The sequence below is a fragment of the Mesoplodon mirus genome, assembly GCF_964341445.2.
Source record: "Mesoplodon mirus genome assembly, chromosome: 2".
In the NCBI taxonomy this organism is placed as follows: domain Eukaryota; kingdom Metazoa; phylum Chordata; class Mammalia; order Artiodactyla; family Ziphiidae; genus Mesoplodon; species Mesoplodon mirus.
Genome location: NC_138977.1, coordinates 172359710 through 172381285, shown reverse-complemented (window position 1 = coordinate 172381285; position 21576 = coordinate 172359710). Strand labels below are relative to the sequence as shown.

General features: G+C 37.4%; 1 protein-coding gene and 1 pseudogene across 2 annotated transcripts in view; both read left to right on the top strand.

Annotated features, from left to right (window-relative positions):
• Positions 1-21576, top strand: part of KCNIP4 (potassium voltage-gated channel interacting protein 4) — a gene marked incomplete at its 5' end in the record, with an annotated part of 1187261 nt that overhangs the window by 252875 nt on the left and 912810 nt on the right. The gene's annotated exons all lie outside the window — the stretch shown is intronic.
• Positions 2629-5664, top strand: LOC309798672 (bleomycin hydrolase-like; annotated as a pseudogene). Its single transcript has 3 exons — positions 2629-3219; positions 4082-4189; positions 5542-5664. The product of its transcript is annotated as a bleomycin hydrolase-like (transcript).

Below are 21576 nucleotides of genomic sequence, written 5' to 3'. Positions count from 1 at the left end.
TTTTAGATTGGCTTCTCCCCCAACCCCACCCCTGCTCAGCATAATCTCCTTGAGATTCATCCAGGTTGTAGATATCAATAGTTCATTCCTTTTTTCTTGCTGGTGTGTATGAATCACTGTTTGCTTATAGGTTGTTTCCAGTTTGGGGCTGTGATAGACAAAAACGTTATAAGGGTTTATATAAAGATTTTTGTCTAAACATATTTCATTTCTCTGGGATAGATGCTCAGGAGTGCAATTACTGGGTTAAATGGTTGATATATGTTTAGAATTTTTTAAAAAAGCTACCAGACTGTTTTTCAGAGTGGCTGTACCATTTTACATTCCCACCAGCAATGTATGAATGGTCCAGTGTCTCTGCATCCTTACCGGCCTTTGGTCTTATCACTAGTTTTGCATTTTAGCCATTCAGCTAGATGTGTAATGATGGACTCACTGTAGTTTTATTTTTCATTTCAGTAATGACTAATGGTATCAAACATCTTTGCATGTGCTTTGTTGCCATTTGAATATCTTATTTTGGTGAAATGTCTTCATGTCTTTTGTTCATGTTCTAACTGGGTTGTATGCATTTTCCTGTTGAGTTTTTTACGTTCGTTATATATTCTAGATAATAGTGTTTTGTCAGATATGTGGTTTGCAAATATTTTTTCCCATTTTGGAGCTTGACTTTTCATCTGCTTAAATGAGTGAGAGTTTTTAAATTTGATGACATCCAACTTAACAATCTCACTTTTATAAATAATCCTTTGGTGTCAAGTCTGAAAAATCTTCACCTAGTCCCAAATTGTAGAGATTTTCTCTTATTTTTTCTTAAACTTTTGTAGTTTTACGTTTAATTTTGTGATCCTTTGTGAGGTAATATTTGTATAAGATGTGAGATCTTGGTGAAGGTTCAGTTTTTGCCTATAAATGTCCAATTGCCCCAGCACCACCTGTTGAAAGGCTGTCTTTCCTCCACTGATTTTCTCTTGGCATCTTTGTCAAAAACCAGTTGTGGATAATTGTGTGTATTTATTTCTAGGTTTTCTATTCTGTTCCATTGAACTATGTACCCATCTCTCTACCAATACCACAGTCTTAACTAGTGAAGCTGCATAACTCTTGAAACCAGGTAGAATTATTTAAAGACTTAATCTTCATTTAAAAATTGTTTCAGCTATTCTAGTTTCTTTTACTCTCCATATAATTAATATAATCTTTTCTATATTAAAAATAATCTTGCTCATATTTTGATTAGAACTGTGTTAAACCATATGTCAATTTTGGAAGAATTGGCATCTTTACTGTGTTGAGTCTTCTAATACATGAACACAGAATGTCTCTCTGTTTATTCAAATCTTTTATTTCCTTCTCCAGAGGTTTTGTAATTTTCAGCATACAAATTTCATACATGTTTTGTTAGATTTAAACCTCAGTATTCATTTTTTTGAGCCATTGTTAATGATACTGTGTTTTAATTTTTATGTTTATTGCTAGTACAAATGACTTCTCAGTAGTACAATTAATGTTGAGCTCGTATTCTATGACTGCTGAACTCACTATTCATTCTAGGAGTATTTTTAAGTTTTTTTTTTTTTTTTTTTTTGTATTTTCTACGTAGACAATCATGTCATCCTCAAATAGGATAAGTTTATTTTTTTTCTTTACAGTCTGTATGTCTTTAATTTCCTTTCTTATCTTATTGCACTGGTACTACTTCCAATTTTATATTGAATAATGCTGGTGAAAGCAGACATTCTTACCTTGTTCCTAATCTTTGGGTGAAACCATTCAGTCTCTCATCATTAAGTATAATGTTACCAGTAGGTTTTTGTAGATGTGCTTTATCAAGTCGAGGAAGTTGCACTCTATTCCTATTTCACTGAGATTTTTTATAAAAATTATGAAGGCATGTTAACTTTGTCATATATTTTTTTCTGAATCAATAGATGTGATTATGTGATTTTTTTCTTTAGCTTGTTAATATGGTAAATTACTTTGCTTTTTCCATATCAAGTCAGTCTTGCAACCTTAGAGCCTTAGACTGAACCACACCTGGTTGTGGTAGATCATTCTTTTTATATATTGATGAATTATTCTGTTAATGTTTATTAAGGATTTTTGAGTGTGTATTAGTGACAGATACTTGTCTGTAGTTTCTTTCTGTGGTATTGTCTTTATTAGGGTAATACTGGTTCATAAAATGAGTTAGGAAGTGTTACTTCCTTTCTATTTTCTTGAAGATATTGTGAAGAATTGGTGTTAATTCTTCTTTACATATTTGGTAGAATTCTCCAATGAAACCATGTGGCCTGAAGATTTCTTTTTTGGGGAGTTTTAAAATTGTAAATTCAATTTAGTTAACGATTATAGGACTGTTCAAATTATTATCTATTATTTCATGTTTGGTAGATTTTTTAAAAACAATTTGTCCATTTCATCTAAATTGTCAAATTTATTTCTCTACAGTTTATGTAGTATTTTCCTAGTATCCTCTGATATCTGCAGGTTCTGTAGTGCTTTTCTCCTTTTAAATAGATATTTTTAAATGAATGGGTTAATTGAAAAATGTATTAAATTTTGAATACATTAAAAATATCTCAGTGGGAGAGGCAGGTCGGGCAGCTTAGGCAGCGAACCGCTGTGCAGTCCTGGCGCTTGCCTGAGGACCTCAAAACTACCGTTCCCCTGCCGGGCAGCGTGGACACCATGAACGATGCGGCAGGACTGAATTTGGAGAAGGTAGCTGCTCTGCTTCAGAAACTGAATTCCGATCCTCAGTTCATACTGGCCCAGCCTGCTGGTACCACCCATGACCTGCTGGACATCTGTCTGAAGAGGGCCACGGTCCAGGGTGTTCAGCACGTGTTCCAACAGGCTGTGCATCTGGAAGGCAAGCCCGTCACCAACCAGAAGAGCTCAGGGCGATGCTGGATCTTTCCTTGTCTGAATGTTATGAGACTTCCATTCATGAGAAAATTAAATATTGAAGAATTTGAATTTAGTCTATCTTACCTCTTTTTCTGAGACAAGGTTGAATGCTGTTATTTCTTCTTAAATGCTTTTGTGGACACAGCACAGAAAAAGGAGCCTGAGGATGGTAGGCTGGTGCAGTATTTGCTTACGAATCCTGCAAATACTGGAGGATAATGGGATATGCTTGTCAATATTGTTGAAAAATATGGAAAGATGGAGAGGCTGTATGGTTTGGCTGTGATGTTGGAAAACACTTCAATGGCAAGTTGGGCCTCAGTGACATGAATGTCTATGACCTTGAGTTAGTGTTTGATGTCTCCATGAAGAACATGAATAAAGCTGAGAGGCTGATTTTTGGTGAGTCACTTATGACCCACGCCATGACCTTCACTGCTGTCTCAGAAAAGGATGATTAGGAGGGTGCTTTTGTGAAATGGAGAGTGGAAAATTCGTGGGGTGAAGACCATGGCCACAAAAGTTACCTGTGCATGACAGATGAGTGGTTCTCTGAATATGTCTATGAAGTGGTGGTGGACAGGAAGCATGTCCCTGAAGAGGTGCTAGCTGTACTAGAGCAGGAACCCCTTGTCCTGCCAGCCTGGGACCCCATGGGTGCTTTGGCCGAGTGATATTGCCTCCAGCTTTTCCTCCTCCCATGGGACCTGAAGTAGCTGCAAAAGACAGATCCAGGGACTGAAGCCAGAGTTACACAGTCAGACTCTTGGATTTCTCCTCCAGGAACCTCTTTGGGAAAGTGTGCTTTATGCTGAAACAAAATACTCTGTAAAGAAAAAAAAGGGAAAGATCAGCTCATACTATCGACTCTCCTCATCTCCAACAGCTCAGGATCTCTTAGCATTTTAATCAGATGTAATTGTTTGTCTTAAGTCTGTCACACCAGTTCGGTTCAGTGTCTCTTTTAGTAAGGCAGGAGAGGATGAGCAATTGAGGTGTGTGGAGAGAAAACAGACTTAGTGCTCCTTGTTCCTAGACTAGAGTAGGGGGAGGGTGCCCTAATATTTGAGCTCTCAAAACTGCATTCTGCCTGACTGTAACACCATCCCTCCTAGGTGGCAGTCACTGGATTCAGTTTTTTCAGGGTAATTTTATGTGCCTCTAATAGGCCAGGAATGTGAGGTTGATCAAAACTGACATGATTCCTTCCTATTGTTCTGAACTGCAGGGGAACACAGCTCTACTTGAGTCACGGTTAAGTAGAGGGTTGGAGAAAGTAGGTGAGAGAACAACCAAAACCTTATCATGATCTGAATTATAATCATTAACAGGAGCTCTCGCCAAATGGTTTAACTTCTGCCTCTGGGATTGGGAGTTGGGTGGGCACGGAAAGTGGGTATCCATTCTTTCTGACAACTAAATGGTGCTGAGAAGCTCTTGAATAAAACACTTTGCTAAAACAAACAAACAAACAAAACCTCAATGCTAATATGTCCAAAGTAGAACTTTTGACTTTCTCAACTGTCATAGTCTACCCACAGTTGTTTTATTTTATTAATTCATTAGAGTTATCTATCTAATTGTTCAAGCCTCAAACTAAGTCATCCTTAATTTTTCTCTTTCCCTCATTTCCAACCCTACTAATTCTGTTTCAGAATATATCCAGAAATCAACCACTTCTCATTTCCACTCCAAGCCATGCCACCATCCTCCTCCTCTAGACTACTGCGATGCCCCTCGTAGGTGTTCATTCTTCTACTCTTGCTCCTCTACAACTCATCCTTTACATAGCAGAGAGATCATATAATTTTCCTACTCCCTGGAGTGACTTTCCAGCTCACATGGACTAAATCCAAATTCCTTACCCTGGCTATAAGACCCTGCATACTAGTAGGCTCTGGTTTGTAGGCCCTGGCCTCCCCTATGAAATCATCTCCTAGAAGGCTCTCCTGACTCAGTATGCTTCAGCAGTCACACCCTTCTTTCTGTTCCTTGAGGATGCCAAGCTCTTCTCCAGCTTGTGGTGTTGGCACAAGCTTTTCACTCTACTTGACATGCTCTTTCGCCTGAACATCTTATGGTTGATGGCTGTCTCCTTCTTGTAATCTGTATTCCAGAAGAAGAAATGTTTTCATTGACCATTCAATCTACTCACTTTCTATTCTGTTAAGCTGGTTTTTACTAGTCTCCATAACATCTATTTATATGTGATATTTTTTATTTATTCTTTGTTAATTTGTTGTTTTCTAATCTAAGGTGTAAGACCTGTGTATGCAGAGGCTTTGCCTTTTTTCATTACTGCTGTATGGCCAGCACCTAGAACCATGTATTGAACAAAACAAGTGCTCAATACATAATTTCTGCATAAATGAATGAAAGTGATCTGCTTAATGCCATCTATACCATATCTTATTTCACTCTCCAACAAATGAACAGTGTCCTGTTACCCATTTTATAGATAAGAAAGTGGGGCTTTAAAATAATTTGTCCCAGTTGTGGAACTACAATAGTGTATTTCTTCTGCCAATTTCAAACTTTGGGATGCCATCACTCATGGCAAATGCATGGGAGAAAGAACCTTAAGAAGTGTATTGCTAACCTTTGTTTATAAACCTGTTTTTATCTCAGATACTTCCAACTGAAGTCCTAAAAATTCTCGGAAAGCATCCTTCATTATCTCCTTCAGATGAGGATATCACTGAGTCGGGTGGAAATATGGGAGAGTTACAGAAAAGAGCGAGTTATTACTAGATCTTGTTAAGTCTGTGGTTCCAGGAATACTTCTTTCTTTATTGTAAAAGAACATCATTTCATGTATAGTATTGTTGGGAAATATTAGCTCCAAGTAGAATTATTACAACTGTCAGAAAAAAAATGTCCTGTCTAGGTATTTAAAATATGGAGGAGGCACATCCACGTACATTAAATATCAAGGAGATATCATACACTAAGTATCAAGGAGATATCAAGGAGATATATACACACACACACACACACACACACACAAAATAAGCGAAAACAAATAAAATACCAAACACCCTGGAAATATAGACTGTCGACAAATCTTAGAAACTTCCCAAGGCACTCAGGAATGAAAAACAACAACAAAAAAAACCCCCAAAAACTGCACATTCAAGGAAGTTTCCTAGCTTTCATAGCAACTGCCTACCTCTGTAACACTATCTTTAATAGAATAGTTCTTTGTGAAAATTGTGAGCTCTCGCAATTGTTCTCACTATTAAGTCAACTGGTAAGGAGCTAGCAAGCTGCAATTTACCTTTTAGAAATATGAGGAAACTGAGGCAGTCGTTCTCTTAGGATAATGCAGTAAATTAGTTTTGGAGCTCTGTTGCCTGGAAGCAAGTATAGGGGCTTAAGAGTTGTGGTTTCCAGGCTACTGTATTTTAAAGGAGACAATGATTTTTTTTTTCCCCTAATTTTCAAATCCCTGAGCCTGGACAGTGCAGAAAACACAGCCAGATTTAGGTAACAGCTTATTTTCCACCTCTGTGCCCATGAAGTAGAATATATTTATCTGTGACAAAAGAGCTTTGCCTCTATTTGGTGGTAAATCTTCAAATCTGTTTAGAATCAGGGTCAGCTTCTCAAATGAGCTTTTTCACCATTTAGGCTTTCTGAATCTGATTAACACTGTATCAGGGAATTGTCTGGTGTCTGACCTTGAACAGCATGCTTTCCTACTTGCCTTTTTGGCGGGGGGAATCATTTTGTACAGCCTTGGACAATGAGATTCCTCCCCAGCAGGCTTGATGGCATTTGTGGGCTCCTTTCACTGGGTTTCAGCCCCAGTGACCTGTCATCTGTCCCCTCACCTGCTTACATGCTGATTCATTGATGAGCTGGCATCGCAGGCCCCGCCTCCCTCTGAATGGTCTGTGAGGTTGTGATTGCTCCTGGAGAGGGGATGCGGAGCTGAGCCACCGTGGGTTACTACATGTGTGAACCGGCAGTCTATCTGTTGCCACAGAAGAACTTGGTGACCTGAGAAGCAGCCCTTTCTCACCACCCTGTTACTGTTCTATCTATATCCGGCTTCTCTAGCTTTTTAAAGGAATTTCTGATTCAGGCACTAACAGCTAATTCCACAGGAGTTGTAAGGCAGCCTGTGACATAAACTGAGACAGAAGTTTCCCCTCAGAGACTGTCTTTTTTTTATTGGCAAAGACTTCTGGCTCTTCTCAGAGGAATACCTTGTTGCTTAAGATGAGTGGCTGTAGAAAACGATGTAAACGTGAAATATTGAAATTTGCCCAGTACCTTCTCAGGCTATTAACAGGTTCTCTTCACACAGGTAATGACTTTTTTTTTTTTTTTTAATGGAGGCTGGTAGAGCATGGTACCGAAGTTGAAATGGAATAGGAAAGGCTCACTATTTCTATGTTGTGTTTATTTTTAATGCTGTCAATAAAATACAGTTGTGTTTGCTGAGATTCACGTTTCTAAAAATGTGTGCAGTGCAGCTCTAATTTTGGGATAGAACTGGATTCTGTGGATATATCTTTTGTGTCTTTTTGGCAGTGTCGCTGTTAAATGTGTCTCAATCTAAGGAAGCAGTGTCTGCAGAGTAGAAAGGGTTTTTTTTTTTTTAATGCATGATTGTGTGAGGGTTTTTCCCTTTCTCCTGCTTGCTGCAGTTTGCTGGAAAATCACAAAGCTGTTCTTCCTGCAGGTATTTAGAAATTCTCTACCTTTGATCATTATAATCCATAGATTATTTCTAGTATTTGATTATAGAACTTAGCAGTGAAAGAGTTAAGGACATTTCTTTTGGATTTCTGAATTCCTTGCAAAATGTGAGCAAATTGTGAAAACAGCTGAAGAGTATAATGTCCATAAGAGCTTTGATATTTGTTTCATTGCAGTGGATTTTAATGTTTAACAGTTTGCACAATTGAAATAGAAACTCTATTTAAATCTAAGCATTGATAGAAAAATTTTTTAAGGTGTTCCAAAATTATGAGCCTAAACCAGCAGTTTTGCTGCCCGTGAAATTCCTAGGCAATGCCGTAATTGAGGTAGTGACAGGTGGGACCAAAACTACTTTGACTCTGATAATAGATATTTTTAATGGACCCTCAAACTTCTGAGGAGCAAAGCAGGGTTGATAAAATACCACACTTTGATTCTGGCTATGAAGAACTATTGTTAGCTTTATTTTTTCAACTTACACATGTCTTCTTTTATCTAAATCATGAGAAAGAAGAGTTAGTAAAAAAAAAAAAAAAAAAAAAAAAACACCTATACACTATACTGCAAGGATGAGGGATGAATTTGAGCAACATTTTCTCTAGGAAGTAAAGTCTTTATGGTGAATGGCAGAACTGCATATATGATTATGTTGACAACCTGATCAGGAAAAATAGTTTTGAGGGGATAACTATGAAAATCAAATGATTTTCTGAGAGCATTATTAAGTATTCATAAACATAATCACAGGATTGTTATCAGATGCTAATCTTTAAGCTGTGCAAATTGTGGTGGCTTTTGACACTTTTAAGAATAGTTATTGAGAGTCTGTACCTACCTTTTGTTCACTTGGAGCTCTGTTGTATTTTTCACCCAGTCTTTACACTTCTATACTGAGTCCCAATATGAGTTTGCTGTATCATGTCAATTGTGATCAATAATGTCAATATATTTGCTATAAACATTCAATTAAGGATGATGTGGCATTTATGATGTCATGTCTTATTGGACAATGCTCAATAGGGGATCTTTTATCTAGCTATGAAATTAGAGAAATATTTTATAAAAGAAAGTTTTCCATGAGGTTTCCATGGTAGTCTGTGTTTTCCTCTTTGATAAGGCAATTTTAAGGTTGTACCTGTTTCTTGCTGGATTTGGGTGCAGTGCTCTGCCTTTTCTTGCTCAGTTTGTGTATAGTTTTCTGAAACTTCTGATTTCAAAGAATTTTATGAAGGTGGTAAATGGTTGTGATGTCATAAACCATAAGCATTGAATCCAATATGTAGTGGTTGGCTAATGACTGCATGGTAATTTATCATATGAAATTTATGGGAAGCTAGTGTAGCAGAAATATTTTAAGCCTTATTTAATGCGTATTTAGAAATCAATATAGGTGGGATTCATTCTCTTCTTTCTGAGCCACAGGAGAAAAATATAAGAACTCTGAGAAATAAGACAGATTATTATAAAATAGTAAGTTAGATTTATGACCTGGGAAATGTGATTACAGCAACTTGTTTCTCGTAAAAATTCTTTTCAGCTCAGTCTCTAATACTAAATGTTGTAAAATCCATCCAGAATCTTTGCAACTGCTCAGAATGCAACTTGGAAAAGCCAATTTATGCGTTTAGTAGATGCTGTGATAATGTACACTGTTCACATTGGAGAATCTAATGTAAAATTCATTAGAACACTTTCAAGTCCCTTAGCTAGTAATTAATGAAAAAGTAGGAAGCAGAGTTGAATTAGTTTAAAAAATTTGCTTTAAGGTTGGATATGCAAGCAGTTGCTAATTGTATCCTGAACAATCAGCATATGTCTTTGTAGTTATCAAAAATTTAAAACAATATGAATGTGCCTTGGATGATTTTTTTTCTTCATTTTACCAGCAAGCCCTTAATCTTCACTTTTTCAATTAAAGATGTGATCTAAGGAAATAGTGATTTTGTTTTACATTTGGAAATAGGTTATTTCTGAAATACATAATCTAGGTTGTTGGCAGTTGCCTTTCATCTGATACCAAAATGCCCATGCCTTTATACAAACAGAAATTTTGAAGTCCAAAGACATTTTCATGAACACAAACTCTCCTTTGATGTGTCTTATTGCTATCACAAGTTAGAGAAAAGCAGTTTCCTTTTCTGGGATCTTTTCATACAAGTTTTGGCAATGCCTATTAAATAAATAATTTAAAGTTAGTGATTTTTTCTAAAATAATCTTTATGTTAGAGAGTGCAAATTCAGTAATAAAAATTTGTCCAGGTAAAATAAGATGCTTTCATTTTACCAGAAACTTTTTACTATTTTTATCGTGGCAAATCATTTTGCAAAGAGTGGATTTTACAAACACATGTGTTGGCCTTACTTGTTATGAAAATATAAGCCTTTTTAAAGATTCTTTGGTATATAATAAATCTCAGAAATCCATATGCGAATATTAAAAGTTAGTGGCCACCATGTTCAGTGTAGTGCAGTGTGATACAGGATCAGTTATCTTAATTCCTTTTCAAGTTGACACCTACATCTTCTTGTACCATATTATATTCTAATCTAGATGGGGCTCATGGTAACCAATATATTTTTGTACATCTAAAGGAATGGAGTTGATTTTGAGGATTTTAGTCTGACACTAGTAGTATGAGACTTATTCTATTGATGGGCAATTTGTGTACTATAGGAGCCCAAGGAAGACCCTGTCATATAAATGCTGACCCATTGAAAAGGGTAAATAATATTGCAGATATTGAATTTTAAACTGTTTCTTCTTTATGTGTGAAGTTTAGTATTGGAATGTTTTATGGTTCTTTTTGGAAGGTGGTTTGGACATTTATCAATTCTCTGCACGTAGTTGTCTTGAAAAATCAAGACCTGAACACATTTTCCTATTAGCAGGTATTCCCAAAACATATATGTGAAGTGGCTATTGCCTGGAGCTCTGTTTCAGGCTTCAAGACGATGAGCTACAGGTGTGGTGAAGTTCAACTCTCCACCTGAGGGAAACAGAGGCAATTCAAACCAAAACATTCTTTTAAGCTTTGAATTGCTGTTTAAGTAGTGGATTACAGTACTTCAAATTTAATAAAATTATATTATTAAAAGCATGACATAAGCATTCCTCATTTCATCAAGTAGAGAACTTTAGATGAGAGATAGAGAGAAGAGCATCTGTTTTACAAATTTGCACTGAATTGCTTCCAGCCTTATCATTGTTAAAGGGACTGTGGATCAAGCCATTCACAAGGCTAGTGATTTAAAAATTTAGATTTTTTTTCTGTTGCATTTTTAAAGTATGAAGAGAAAATAAAGGTTGATGCTTAGCAAAATAAGAGACTTAAGAAAAACTGTTTCTAGCTACGCACACTTCCTCCTTTCTCCTCCTGATTACAAGTCACAGAATCATGTTTTCACTCCCGTCTGTCCTCCTCTTCTGTCCCTCATCCCTGCCACATCTGAACACAGGGCCGACGCATCTCATGCAAAGGATGTGTCCCTGAAGACCTCACATAATTAAAGATTCATAAAACTCAGGTTTCATCCTGGCAAAAGGCGATAGGAGATTTTATTTCTCAGTTCACGTGGGCCTGGCATGTGGCAATTGAATAAAACAGCTTATATTTGCTTGGCCTGCATGCTCTGAAACTATGCTATACTTGATTACATTTATGTTTTTTAATTCATTCAAACTTTGCTGATAAAGGGAGATTGTATTTCTTATAGCACTATGTAAAATTTTCATTATTGGGCTTCCCTGGTGGCACAGTGGTTGAGAGTCCACCTGCCGATGCAGGGGACACGGGTTCGTGCCCCAGTCCGGGAAGATCCCACATGCCGCGGAGTGGCTGGGCCCGTGAGCCGTGGCCACTGAGCCTGCATGTTCAGAGCCTGTGCTCCGCAACGGGAGAGGCCACAACAGTGAGAGACCCACATACAGCAAAAAAAAAAAAAAAAAAAAAAAAAAAAAATTACATTATTGAAATGCACATAAAATGACACAAGTTATGCTCTTCTATTGAAACCTGCCCTCAAATGAGAAGAAAGCAATGGATGATGTTTTTCTTGACTGCCAAGGAATATATGTAATTAGGTTGCTTTTCCCAGCAAAAGTTTACATTTTAAACTTTATCAGAAGAATTATTTTGGCCTCTATTAAAAAATTTGACTTTTCATTCAGGAGTGAAGGGGTATTTTGAGGGGTGCAGCTTCTTGCCTTATCTCAAATTCTGCCATGGCTACCAAATCTGTTTAGAGGATACCTAGGTTCAATGGGTAAAACACCCATATATGCAGAATACTGGTTGCCCCTTTCATTTCAGAAGAAAATATGCATATTAATGTTTATTAACTTTGTATTTTAAGTTCTTTACCACATAATTAGTGTATTAGGTAAAACTTATATGGCTTAAAGACTCTTCCAAAGAGCAGATTGTTTTGGTCATTGTGAGAACTTCAAAGTAGCAAGTTATCTGATTTCACAGTCTTAGTCATGTTAAACTCTTAAAACTCTTTTCTTGACTAACTGACAAAATTAATCATGTGCTCTCAAGGGAAGAGCTAATATTCATAGAAGGAGCTGTATTTGCCACTATTGGTTAAAGTAATCAGACTTCCTTAGCAGAAACGTCAACAGTTACACATCAGTGCTTCATTTAAATATGCAAAGAAATATTGAAGTTTCACCATACAGGCTCTTGAGGATATTATACATTGATTTTGATATGTATCAGTTATTTCCTGGCAGGAAAGAAAGAGATCTCAGGAAAATAATTTAATAAAGGGGCCATGTATGTGGGCAGGGTTAAGGAAGTCAACAAGGGGTAAGGGGTACTCGAGTAATAGCAGACTGCTGAAGGAGCAAGGGATGGGGGCCGTTTCTGAAGCCTGGAGAGGGAACTGGTGGGCAGAAGACTGCTTGACAGGAGATGTGGCCTTTAGTTCAGGGACATAGCCAACCCATGGAGACCTGATGGTAAGGGAGCTCAGGAAAAGAGAAAAAAAGAAAATTGCTGGCCTCTCCTTTCTCCAACCTTCCAGTTTTTGCTAGTGCTTCCATTGGCTGACCCCATCCTAGAAGCCAGTGGGAAAACTAAGTAGGAGAAACATGCTCATGGCCATATTTATTATTTTATATTCACTGACTACCACTGACAAGGCTTGCTTTGTTTAAAATTACTAACATTAGTCACGTTGCTTCCCCTCAAAAGATACTGAAAGGGGCACAAGCAAGCTAATCATATCCCTGGGTTGGCTTGTAAGGTTCCTGTCGATCCACCACATCTTTTACTATCACTGTTTATCTTTTACTTTGACCATATAGCTTCTGCCCAAAATTTCTCTGTTTTTCTTAAACTTTATAAGTAAAATGAACCTACACCTTCAAACAGATGGACTCTGTTTTTGAGGAGGTGTCACCGTAATCAGCCACATTAAATGACACAGGAAGACAGTGTGATGTTTGTTGTAGAGGTAGATGGTATTATGGCCCAGGACGATATGGTTATGCTTTGTGCTTGCTGAGGAGGATGATGGATTTTCTTTCATAAAGTATATTTTCTCTCCAAACTCCTTTTTCCAGCATGAGATACCTTGTGAGTTGTGGGTAAGGGGCTAAGATCTGAGGAGCTGACCTTCCTTGTGGAAGAAAGCAAAGTCCAAATGGCCATGATGGAAATCAACATTGGTATATTTTTTGCAGTATATGCCAACAATTTTGACAAACTAGTTTTGATCCAGCCTTTGCAAACCATGGCTCTATGCCTACCATTCTCCATTTCTTCTGCCTGATAGATACACTCAATACCATCAGAATGTCTCAAGATGTTCTTTATGTGGGACCAATGTTCAGTTTACTTTTTCAAATTAATTTTTATTGGAGTATTGTATTGTAAATATTGGAGTATTGTAAATCATTGATTTACAATGTTGTGTTAGTTTCAGGTGTACAGCAAAGTGAAACAGTTATACATACACATGTATCTATTCTTTTTCAGATTCTTTTCCCATATAGGTTATTATAGAATATTGAATAGAGTTCCCTGTGTTATACAGTAGGTTCTTATTAGTTATCTATTATATATATATCAGTGTGTATATGTTTAAAAGGTGAATGCGTAGGACTCTGAAGCAGATCAACATGTAATAATGGCTGAGGAGGGCCAACTAATTATTATTTTCAGGGAGAGTGAGTCAGAGAACTGAATGAGTGGCTGAGGTAGGAGAAGAACTATGCCAAATTTTACTTGGAAGAGTAAAAGGCATTCCATCATTAGACACCCTTCTTTATGTGTCTCATGTCTGGCTCACTGTCTGGCTCTGTTTTGCTCCCTCTAATGTCTTTACATCATAGTCTTAATGACCATAATATGAATATATTACATTAAAAACAAAAAATAATAATTCTTAGAATGTTCCAGAGGAGCTGTTCTCTCTGCTCAACCCCCAGCTATGCTTCTGGAGCGCAACAGCATGCCCAGAGGAAGAGTTAGGAACCTTGTGTTGGACTTCCAGCTCTATCCTTATTTCTACGATTGTGAAGGTCATCCAGCTGCTCTGAGCTGGGTCAACTCATCTGTAAAATGGGGATATTCCTACATATATTTCTCTTGCTAGCCAACATTCCATAAATGGGTAGCTTTTGTCATTATTACTGAGCTGATATCCATAGGATGTTCTGTTTTTTTACAAATAAATTTTCCCTAAAGATAATTGGATACCTAATCATTATTATGCTACCTGGTAATTAGGAATAAATCTAAAGTAACTGATATAAATGACTGCATTTTTAAAAACTATTTTGCCTTTTATTGTGTTAGTTTTCAATAACTGTAAGTGCCATTTATTGATTCAACTGAAATTTATTAAGTGGTTGTTAAGGGCTGAGGCTTGTGTTTTTTTGTTTTTGTTTCTTGCGGTATGCGGGCCTCTCACTGTTGTGGCCTCTCCTGTTGCAGAGCACAGGCTCCAGACGCGCAGGCCCAGAGGCCATGGCTCACGGGCCCAGCCACTCCGCGGCATATGGGATCCTCCCGGACCGGGGCACGAACCCACATCCCCTGCATCGGCAGGTGGACTCTCAACCACTGCGCCACCAGGGAAGCCCAAGGCTTGCGTTTTTCTAAGCTATTTCATGATTCCCGCCTGCCCCACATTACTCTGCTAGTGCAGCAAATAAATGCAGGGCAGTTAACTCCACAAACCAACTTGTGCTTAGATTTCCAAAAGCAGAGGACAGCGATCTCTTGTGGGTTTAGCCAAGGAGAGGCGAGGACAAAGAGCAACCTAGGTGAGGCAGTAAGCCTTCAAAATATGCTCCTTTGAAGAAAATTAGAGGGAGAGAAGCCGATGAGAGGGAAGCCAAACAAGGAAGGTAAGAAAGCATCTGGGAGAAAGAGGATCAGTGGGATTATTTGCAGGAGAAGGAAGTTTTGCTGAAAAGCCAATTGCTTACACAACCAGATTGCTGCAGAAACTACCAGCAAAGCAAGCCCACCAGAAGGTTCTGTTCCTTGTCCAGGGAAGTGCTTCTGTGGCTTACTGAGCGAATCAGGCAGTGAATCATTTAAGTGCCTGTTCGCATTTCATTTCTACCTGCTTGGATCTGTCTTCACTCTCTGATGTGCATTAATTTCATTCCCTTTTGAGCTCTCATAGTACAAGTTGTCTATCCCCCATTGTTCAGCATTTAATTAGTCATCAACACTGTATTAACAGATTCAGGTGTTAGAGGTGTATCTCAAGTAGACCTGAGTCTTCTAAGTGACATAAATATATTTAATTCCCCAGCTCTACCCTAACACAGTGTTTACTGTATATCTGTTCAAAAATATAGATTTGTGGGAGGATATTATAAGTAAGTATCAGTTTCTTTCTCCATATAATTTAATGTGTTCCTTTCTGACTCACATTATTGGACTTAAAATGAGAGCACTTGAGCACCCCATGGGGAGCCTAGCCCACGGTGCCAAACCTAGGATATGGTGGGAGTAAGATATAAAACTAGATTTGGCAGAATCCAAACTATATCTTTGTTTCATTATACAATTCTCCCTTCTCAAACTCAAGCTCACTCTGAAGAGCTGTGTGATGACTTTAATTCTCAGCTCAAACATCATCTTAGTAAGTCATTTCCTGACCATCCAATCCAAAATAACCCCTCCTACAGTGACTTTCTTTTATATCACCTTTCTGAAATTTCTTTTACAGATAGGGTGGCCAAAATTGGGACATTTTGGAGAGTAAAAAGAGGCAATCTTAATAATCACAGCAAGAATATAGGCACAAACCAAGACTGTCACAGACAGACTGGGATATATGGTCACCTTTTCCACGGAAATGACCATGATCTAAAATAATTTAGATTATTTACAAGTGTCTGTAAAACTGGGATCTGAACTTCTTTTTAAGGATCCTGTTTGTTTTGTTCATATTGTAATCTAGTGTGTAGACCATGCCTGGTGCATAATAAATGATTAATAAGTAGTCATTGGATGTTTGACCAAGTTGCACACCACTGTATTTTAGGGGACAAAGCTACCACATCTTATACCACTGTTTCACTACATGTCTTCCCCAAAGTTGGTCAGGTTGTGATGGTTTGCCTATATCACTTCTTCAGATCTCAGCTATGTCAGCTACTCATTGTAATCTCTGCTGTAGTTCTGCTTTCTTATCTCTGCCCAGTACTTCTTCCCATTATAGAAACTGCTGTAGATAATCCAGAGCCCTGGAAGTCTGAATTCTCTCTAATTGTACACAAAGGAGTTATAACTACATATTTTCAAATAAGAGTAGGTGATGTATATTTTCTCATTTGTTTCCAAAGTCATATATCCTATGAGGGATTTATATATAAAGTTCTATATATTTGTATTTTCTCATTTTTCTACAGTGAACATAGTATATGTGCAATGATTGCACTTTAATATTTTTAATAATTTAGAAATTTCTAGGTTATTTCAATCTTTAGCTATGGTAAACCTGTTGGAACAAAAGGATACCACCTTGGATGTACTGTAATTGTATATGTATGTGTGTGTGTGTGTGTATATATATATATATATATATATATATATATATACACACACACACACAATTATATATACCTATATTTATATGTATAGATATGTGTATGTATATATATATATATAAATTATCAGGATTTCAGTTGATCTGTCTTGTATCTGCAGTTTTCTTCTCTAGCTTGTATATACGTTTGAGAAAGTTTTAATTTCCCCTAGCTCAGTATTATCACCTCTACAATGGGAAGATTTCCATTTTGCAAATTTACCAGGTTAAGATAAGAGTTTTAAAGCCTACTAAATCAGTCGTGTTCCTCTTCTGTAATACACCCTTGAGATACACAGAGCCTGTTTTATTATGGGGTATACATAAAAGAGTTTCCTAAACATTTTGCAATTCCCTGAGCCAAACAAAAGTCAAAAGGCTTCAAAGAGCTGTAAAGCCAGTTCTATAAACGGCTTTTAGAACTTAAAGATCAGTTTTATGCTGTGTCTACTAAAGATTCCCCAAGGGAAACTATACAGCCAACTGCTGGGCATATACCCAAATACATGCAAATGTGTCATCCAGTGATGCCCTCCTAGCCCATCTCCAAGTAAAGGCTTAGTCTTTGATCTTGGAAGGTTAAAAAGCTTGTTCAAGTTCAAAATAGTGAAGGTGCACAACACACTGACAATAATAGAAACAATATTATGTAGATTATGCTACTTACATAAGTAGTTTTGTAGGTATATGCTATTGGATCATAGACGTGTAAAATCTCAATGGATCATAAAAATTAATACCACCAGGGAGTGTTTTAGTAGAATTCAAAGAGGGAATCCACTTTGTGCCGGTGGCAAGAGAGACATTCTTAGCAGTGGTGGCGTTTAAGCTGGGTTTTAGTAGCTATGGGCTTGGAGATGCTGAATTGGCAACTGGACCTTCGAGTGAGAACACAGAAAGAGAGGAAGGGGATATATAGTGATAATGTATTGTTAGGTTTCATTTATCCAGCAGGTACTTGTGAAGTATGTACCCTCTTGGTTGGCACTATTCTTGGAACTTGGAATACATGATACAAGCAAAAGATCATTGCCCTCGTATAGCAGAGAGTTGGATAATAATCATGCTAAGTTGATTAATTAAATAGCATGTTAGTGGGTGATAAAGTGCTCTGGGTAAAAATAGAACAAGTTCAGTGGGTTTGTGAGGGCTGTGGAAGTTAGGCTGTATGTTAGTTTGCTAGAGCTTCCATAACAAAATATCACAGATTTGGTGTATTAAACAACAGAAATGTATTTCTCACAGCTCTGGAGGCTGGAAGACCAAAATCAAGGTGCCAGCTGGATTGGTTTCTCCTGAGGCCTCCTTCCCTGGTTTGCAGGTGGCTGCCTTCTCACTGTGTCCTCACGTGGCCTCTGCTGTCTGACGGCAGGCCTCTGATATCTTCCTTTGTGTCCAAATTTCCTCTTCTTATAAAGGCAGTAGTCAAACTGTATTAGGCCTTGCTCAAATGGCCTCATTTAACTGAATCACCTCTTTAAAGACCTTATCTTCAAATACAGTCACATTCTGAATCTGAAGTACTGGAGGTTAGGGCTCCAACATACCAATTTTAGGAGAACATAATCAACCCATAACAGCGTGGTTAAAATTTAAATAGAGTGGTCAGGATAGACTCTTTGAGAGAATGATGTGAGATCAAAATCTTGAAGCAAGCAAGACAGCCATGGAAACATATGAGGAAACAGATTCCAGGCAAAGAGACCAGCCAGTGCAAAGGCCCTGGGGCAGGCTTGTGTTCAGTGTGTTCAAGGAACAGAAAGCAGGTTAGTAAGCTGGAGCAGAGCAAAACCAATGAGAGTAACTGAAGTAATTGGAGATAAAGGCAGAGAAACAAAGAAGACCAGGCTGTATAAGGTTTTATATGGGCCATGGTGAAGACCTGAATGTTTGCTCTGAGTGGAACTGAGAGCCATTGCAGGATTCTGAGAAGGAGTTAAATTCAATCATGCTAATCACTGGCTGCTCTTTTGAGATGTACAGTAGAGTAGGTGTCAGCAAACTACAGCCCATGGAGCAATCTAGCCTGTTGCCTGTTTTTGTATGGTCCATTAACTAAGAATTGTTTCTACATTAAGTGGTTGAAAAAAAAATCACAAGAAGAATAGTATTTCATGACACAGGAAAATTATATAAAATTCAAATTTAGTATCCAAAAATAAAGTTTTAGTGGAACTCTGCTCATTCATTACATACCCCTATGGCTGTTTTTGTGTTATAATGATAGAGTTGAATAGTTGTAAGGGAAACTTCTAGGCCTACAAAGCCTATGGCATTTACCCTCTGACCCTTCCCGAGTAAGTCTCTGACCCCTGCTAGAGAGGGTCAAGGACAGAAACAGGTGGAAAATGGTCAAGGATAGAAACAGAGTGATGGCTCCAATCAGGATTGGAACTTTGGAGGCCACAGTGGAAGTTGGACAGCATTTTTAGTGAAGCAAAGCGTTTGGGACAAATAATTGGAAATGTGCATTGGGGAGAAGTTGTAGGGTTTGAATGCACTGCAGTGAAACAGGATATTCTGCAGGCCTTTGAACAGAGGTATGCCACCATTGTAGCAGTGTCTTAGGAAGCCTAGTTGGCACAGGTGGCTACAGGGGACTGACTGCGATGGTGAAGGCAGGAGGTTCCAATGGCCTGGAAATGGAGAGACAATGACAGTAAAAAAGGTAGGTTCAAGAGCACACTGAACAAATTGAGCAGCTTTTCCATTTTCTGTGCCAGAGAGGAACCTTCTGTGATAATATAGCAGTTTTCAAACAACTTTAAAAATATCTTGAAGTGCTAGAGTAGTAGTATTCTAATTATATATCCTTTGAGTTAAAATAAAGTTCTTCAAGTGAGTCAGGCTGGATGCCTTTTACAATTTAGACCTTTGGATGTGTGATATTGAAAATATAGACTCAAAAGAAGACCATTAGTAATCCGTGAGTGGTCTGAGGAGCTCCCAACATGGATTTCCAGTGTATTTGATTTGTGTTTATTGGTTAAAAGCAAAAATCTTTAACTTTGCTTTTCTGTTTTGTTCTATGAGCTACTTTTATAATTCTCAACCTTATTTTTAAAGTACTTCTATAGATATCCATTATCTTTGCTAAGCTATTTGAGTCATGTTTTTTTTCCATATGTATTTTGGAAGATTGATGGGTGAAAGGACATTTAACTCAATTTTGTGTTCCTTAAATCATCTCAATCATATATATTCACAGAGAACTCTGCTTCTTCCTTAAAAATAACCCTTTATTGTTATAAAGTGTGATTGTAATATTAATTATATAATCTTAGCTGGAATATTTAAAGAAATACTCAGTATTTCATGTATTATGTCCAAAGTTATACAAGTTTGCTTCCTAATATGTATATTCCAACTTTACTGAGCCCCATGTTTCCAAATGCAAGTGATGATAAGTAAGGCTAAAACACAAAACACTCAAATATAAGAATAGAGTGGGCTAAAATCTTATAAATCTTCTTTAAGAAATAAAAAGTTACAAAACATAAAATAGACCTCAAACTCAGACATGATTTATTCATAAATGAAGGAGTATAACATTCCTTGAATGAATATATTCCTGTTAACAGGCTCTTTCAGACATAGCTATATTCTGAATTTGGACTAGTTGAAAGAAGCATGAAATATCTCTGCTGCAATGAGAAGAGGAACATAGGATCTCCTGTTCATCTAAAAATAATCATTCTTTACCAAAAATACAGAGGTGGTAGATTATCCTTGCTAGGATTTCCAAGAGAAGAGTCATTTTCTGGAGAAGATTTGAGGATGACTTATCCATGTTATGATGTGACTTTGGAAATTGCCACTCTTAAATTTATATGCAGATAGTTGAGTTAGGAAGATGATAAAACTCATTTTATATTTTCTAGTTTATCTTTGTTAAAAGGGGGGTTCTTACTATGTCTTAAAAGTTGCCAAACTCTGGGAACTGAAAGTGTCACAAATACTGATAATGAAAAGAGTCAGTGAAGACAGTGCGCTCCAGAGTCTAGAAATGAGAGGCAGTGACTTTCCAATCCATTCTCATCATTTGGCAGAGGAACCGGAGGCCCCAGGAGGCCAAGTCCATTGAGTGCCTTGATGCTTGGCATACTTGTATCAGCATATCTTTGTTGTTGGACCAGATTTACCTAACAATTTAGTGACCATGCTCAGGCTAAAACTCCATTCTCAGCCTGAGAACCCCTTTTCTTTCTGTAGCATCTAGTTTACAAGTTCTCCAAGTGTGTAGCTTACATTGGTAGATGTAAGCTGACTTCACATGGCACTCAAACTTGATGTTAAAGAACAGTTGGATCACATAATAAGGAATTAGCCCTTTTATGTTTTCTTTCAGTCTTTTTATATCATCAGTGGACATCCTTGAGTTACTACAAATGTATCTTTATCACCACACAAAAACCTGTGAATCAAGTTTTAACAAGAGAGCAAGGCAAGAAGATACATCTAAATTTTTTGAGACCATACTCTCATTTTGTTTGAAGGTATTTTATGGATTTCTTCCATTTATGGCAAAATAATAATTTTATGAGAATGAAATTTGTATTTTATAATATATTTATTTAACTAACACTGATTTATTTTAAAAACATCAATCTAGAGGCTACACAGATACACTAAAACTCATGAAGGACATAGTAGGTGGAACACAGATGCTACACAACTCTGAATGGGGTCCACAGATGACCGAGCATTAGAGACATTTCTCTAGACATGACCAAGTCTGTCATATCTGGAGATGCAAGTGGTACAGTATAGGGTGAAAATGCCTGGAATAGGAGCAAGAAGACACATTCTAGCTCTTGATTTATTAAGTAGGAATACTCAATCGAAGCTTCATTTCTCAAAGGTACAGTAGAGGAGATTACATTTGGGAACAGCTAA